The sequence below is a fragment of the Oncorhynchus masou genome, chromosome 14, assembly GCF_036934945.1.
Source record: "Oncorhynchus masou masou isolate Uvic2021 chromosome 14, UVic_Omas_1.1, whole genome shotgun sequence".
NCBI classification, from domain to species: Eukaryota; Metazoa; Chordata; class Actinopteri; order Salmoniformes; family Salmonidae; genus Oncorhynchus; species Oncorhynchus masou.
Window position 1 is genome coordinate 10392150 of NC_088225.1, and position 5756 is coordinate 10397905.

The window sequence follows — 5756 nt, forward strand, 5'->3', positions numbered from 1 at the left end:
CTCAGGCAAATTATTGTGTCAATCCATCATTGAGGGAAATGCCCAGTCATATGAATGATATACTCATTGGAGTAAGCTCTCTTTACTACATTATTCCATATTTGTTATTGCATAGTTTTGATGTCTTCAATATTATTTTACATTAAAAATAAAGCATAACCCTTGAATGAGTAGGCGTGTCCAAACGTTTTTGACTGGTACTGTATGTGCATAAATATGATATAGCACCAGGACTATACCCTGATGAAGACAGCTTGTCTGTCGAAATGTTGGTTATTAGGTTATAAAATGATTGCATCCAGTGCGGCTCTCCTTTTCTTTTTCAAGTGTTCTACTCTTCCAGCCAGCACATAAACAGGTGTGCATTTCTTTCGCCTCCTGATAGCACCAGTATTAACCTTGCTAGACAAGGAATTACAGAATATTTGTAGACACATTTCTGTAGAGACGGTTATGAGCAGTGACATGATGGTATTGTCCTTCCTTTTAGTCTAGAATTCATATGGACAGAAGCAGTCAAAAAAAATGTCCCTGTTTGTTTGGAGAGCGGTTACAGTGTTTCTCATCAGGACACTCAGATCATCTGAGGACCCTCCTTAGATCACATCCTCAAATCAGCCTTGGTCTAGTCTGGTCTAACTCATCTCATCTGTCTGCATCCTCTGACCCTTCCCACATCACTCCACGCCTAAACATGGCCAGAGATGTCTGACTACTTTCAATCACCACAAAGTGTCAGAGAGAAATGTCTCACCTCAACTAAATGTTCCCTTCTGTAGATGTGTGCCTTGATGAAATGTCGGCATCTGGGAGAGTTATGCTAAACGCACAAACAAAGATGATTACCAATCAAATTGAATGTTTTGTTAACATAAAATGAATGCCTTGATAGTTGACGGTGGACTGGTTAACTGTATTATTGACATGGTCCAGAGAGCTATGTGAAAGACATTGGTCCAGTTATCAATTGGTTTGGGACTGATTTAACCGGTCGGGACATTTTTGTCACCCTTGTTGAACATAACTCATAAAACACAAACCACATGTGGTGTCCCACAAAGTTCAATTTTGGGTCCTTTACAGTTCAGTTTATATATATGTTACACCTTGGCAGCGTTATCAGTAAGCAAAGCATTGATTTTCACTGCTATGCAGACAATACACGACTTTGCATTTCTGTGTCACCAGAGGATTTTAGCTCCACGGATAAATTATTAGGCCGTATTAGTGATTTAAATACTTAGATGGCTCACAACGTCCTCCAGCTGGGGTACTTATTGTTGGAGCCAAACTAGAGAATCTAGTAGCACATTTTAATTCACGGGCAATAAAGATAAAACAAAAGATAAAAAACCTAGGTTTTACTTTAGATTCTGAACAAAATATCAAATCACACGTTAGGAATGTGACCAAAAAAGCTTTTTACCACCTGAGGAACATTGCCAAGATGAGGCCATTTCTCTCTGTCTGATACAGAGAGACTCATCCATGCTTTTATTACAAGTAGGCTTGATTTCTGTAATGTTCTCCTGTCTGGTCTACCCAAGAAAGCCATTGGTCAACTACAAAACATACAGAATGCTGCAACACGGGTACTGACCAAGACCAGACTGAGAGCAGACATTACACCGGTTTAAAGGTCTCTTGTACTGTAAAACATACAGAATGCTGCAGCGTGAGTACTGACCAAGACCAGAGAGAACACATTACACCGGTTTAAAGGTCTCTGTACTGCAAAACATACAGAATGCTGCAGCGTGGGTACTGACCAAGACCAGACAGAGAGAACACATTACACTGGTTTAAAGGTCTCTGTACTGTACAACATACAGAATGCTGCAGCGTGGGTACTGACCAAGACCAGACTGAGAGCAGACATTACACCGGTTTAAAGGTCTCTTGTACTGTAAAACATACAGAATGCTGCAGCGTGGGTACTGACCAAGACCAGACTGAGAGCAGACATTACACCGGTTTAAAGGTCTCTGTACTGTAAAACATACAGAATGTTGCAGCATGGGTACTGACCAAGACCAGACTGAGAGCAGACATTACACCGGTTTAAAGGTCTCTGTACTGTAAAACATACAGAATGCTGCAGCGTGGGTACTGACCAAGTCCAGACAGAGAGAACGCATTACATCAGTTTAAAGGTCTGGCTGCCTGTGAGTTTTAGAATTCATTTTAAGATTCTTCTCTTGGTTTTTAAATCAATCCACGATTGTTCACCCCAATGCATGTCTTTTAAGTTATGTACCCAGTAGGTCCCTCAGGTCCTCTGACACTGTCCTTTTAACTGTCCTAAAGCTTATGGCCAAGAGGCATGGAGAGGCAGCTTTTAGTTATTATACCCCCAACCTCTGGAATAGCCTGTCAGAGAACCTGAGGGCCAAACCTGTGTTGGTTTATCTGACGTTTGTTGTGTAGTAAATATTTCATTTTTTTATTTTCGTAGGTTATTCATTATTTTTTCCTGTAAAGCACATTGCGTTGCATTCTATGTCTGAAATGCTTAATTTCATTTGATTTGATCGGTGGAACAAGAGAGACAACACTAGGGACTAATCATGCTCTCCCTGAGGAGCGTTTTAGTTGGCAGTGTGACATTCAAAACTGAAGGCAGAAGTGTTGAGAAGGAAATGGCATAAATTCTCATCCTAATTGGCTTGAAGTCAATCTAACCTATGCATTCCTCGGTGCCTGTAATAGAAATGGCTGACATGTATCGCCCAGGTGGGATGACTTTTCAACGAGGTCTAATTCTAGGAACACATTTTTGCTCATTAATACCCTCAGAGTTATAAGATGTAGCATATGTGTGTAGGGTTAGCAGGCTAATTTCCGAATGAATTACAATAACTAATAAAGAAGCTTTCAAGTTGATGCCAGATGTTGAAAACTTGAAGACTAACATTCTTTATTGCTATTTATTGCTCTTTGTAGATGGGTTGCCTGACAACGTCGCAAAAATGATGTGCGCGCATCAATGGGCAGAATGCTGTGTGTTTTATGATTCTGAAAGGTCAGATAGCTGGGAGAAAACTCCTCAACAACATGGCTGCTATGTCTCCATCTAATTTGGCTGATCTCTTGAGCTGTGCCAGACATGATTAACACAACACAGCTATGTTACCAAAATGTTGTTTCAGTTATATGTCTGAAACAGGACTGTAAAACACAAAATAAAGATGACTAGACTAAACATTTATTTCAGTTTTTTATCTTCCAGAAATATGTCATTATCTCCACAATGTCCATTGATACTGACCCTAATGACTTCAATGGAGAATGATTTTCAAATGGGTCTGATTTTCAATACAGCTTGATTACAGTCATTTATATCATGTAATTCTGGCAGGTTCTATATAACCTCTCACCTGTATCAATCGTTCATTTTATTACATATACTTTTTTTGTTTTTTTATCAATCAGATTAAAAAAAGTGAATCCTGTCAAAGACACTAAGTTAACTTAACTTCCCAGCCAGCCTGATCTTCCTGGCACATATTCACACTTCTAGACATGAGGCAGCAACATGCCTGAGATTGACTGCCTACTCAGTGAGACCTGCCATTTCACTGAAACAACCTCTGTGGCCTGGGTAGGATTGAGCTGGATAGAGCAGCAATCTCATTTTACAGATTCATCCCTAGAGTTGACCCCAATGTCCAAAAAGACAATGAGGATATTAGGAACCTTTGTGACTGGCTGGGATATTGAATGCAAAACACATGGCTATGTGCTGATTGAACCACTCTTGTCACGCACATCCAATAGCACCTGTACTTCAGCCTGGAATTGGTCCATCTATCATTAGAGGGATGATATAACCAACACATGTGTAGCATGTTATTTTGTTCTTTCTTGTAGTGTATATCCAGCCTGTATTTTAATGTATGTATTGTATGTGTGTATTAACATAGACCTTAGCCTATGCCTGCTATGTGACGCATACCATAAAACACAAGGAAGATGTAGGCCTACATGCTACATGCAGATCTGCCACCAGAGGTGTCATGCCCATAAGGGGCACAGGGGCACGTTCCCCCTCAGATGTGTCGTGGGGAAGGAAAAAAACAACAACAATACATGTTTTTGTTTAATTTGTTGTTATTGTTTCTCTGTAATACTACTAGACACCTACACATGTAGGATGTTAATTTGAGGCAGTTTACTACAGCAGGAAAATAATCCTGCAGCAATAGGAAATATTATGTGGATTATAATTGATGCAATTTTTTGTAAGGAATGATACATTTTTTGTAATTGAAAATCAAGTCTGTTATTTCAAAGTGGAAATAACAGACTTCAGAAACCTTTTTAAACCTCAAATACACTACAAGTGTTACATTTCCTAAGTTTTTGGAAGCAAACCACTCAATTTCATCCCTACTTTATATCGTCATCGAACATGTCACCCTCCATAGGAGAGGGGGTGACCTCGACAATTTATTGTTAAAACGAGAGGCTGCCTGGATCTTTAATTTAAAGACCATTGTTCCTTTCGGTCTTAACGTAGACTTTTATCTGAGGCCATTCTTGTGATTATTGTGATTTTGCTATTGTAAATGTTTGTAGGCCTATGTAGCCAAATTGTATCTATGATCATTTGCTATCCATTCATGTTTTTGGTAAGTTGTTTTTATATCTGAGAATTAACCAATGATATCAGGCCACACCCGGACATGATTACAGACACCTGTGTGTGTCCTTTGACACTATGTGAAGACAGCTTGTCTGTTAAAACTTTGGTTATTAAATTATTGCATCTGAGCTCCTAGAATGTGCGCCTCTCCTTTAATTTTTCAAGTGATCAAATTAAGATCCTACATCTGTAGCAATTTTATGAAGTTGGCTTTAGCTAGCCCAGATATGTTTCCAATCACCCTACCTCATAACTAGCTACCAAGAAGAAATTTCAGGCTATCAAGTTAGAGTAGCTTGTCTAACTATCTCAGCTGGCATGCCTGCTGGCAAGGTTGGTAGACTAGAAAAGCAAGCCATTACTAAATGTACTGAATATGACTCATTCATTTCAATATTTTACTCAGATTTGAGTAGAAATGCAAAGTAGCATATTTAGTTTATGAAATAAAAAAAACACCAGTCTGTAGGATACAGACAGCTGAAGAGGTATGATTAGATATGCAGAAAAATAACCATGTTGGTTTTACATAGAATTAAGCACAATGCTTATGGCTCTAGATTGCAGGAAAAAAAGCTGTTCCAAATGTTTGAAAAATTCTAGATTCTCCAAATTGGCAAATAGCTGAATTATTGGTGATAATGAACAAAGCAATGTTATACATTCCTAATTAATGACATAATTGCGTTCTGGGTATATTTTGTAAATGAGCTTTTATGATTTTATATTTATAGCCTTTCTCTGGCCGCCCACCCACCAGACATCCTCACATACTTTGTGCCCCCTCGGGTTTTGGGTTGCATGAATCCCCTGTCTGACACAGAGATAGAAAGAGGGAAATTACTGAATAAGAAATGTTAATTAAGATATAAGAAACTTTTTTCAATTCATATATTGATTAGAGAGGGTTTGATTTGTCCAACATTGATCTAATTAGCATTTTTTTCACCAAGTCAACTGCAACTGCAATATATATTTCTTCAATAAGTCATTGCTTATTGTGCTAACTCAATAGTACTCACCTCTGAGTGATTTGTCCTCATTGGATGAGCATTTATCCAGAGGTAAACAATTCGAACTCACCATGTGAAACAAATGGGTTGGAAAAAAA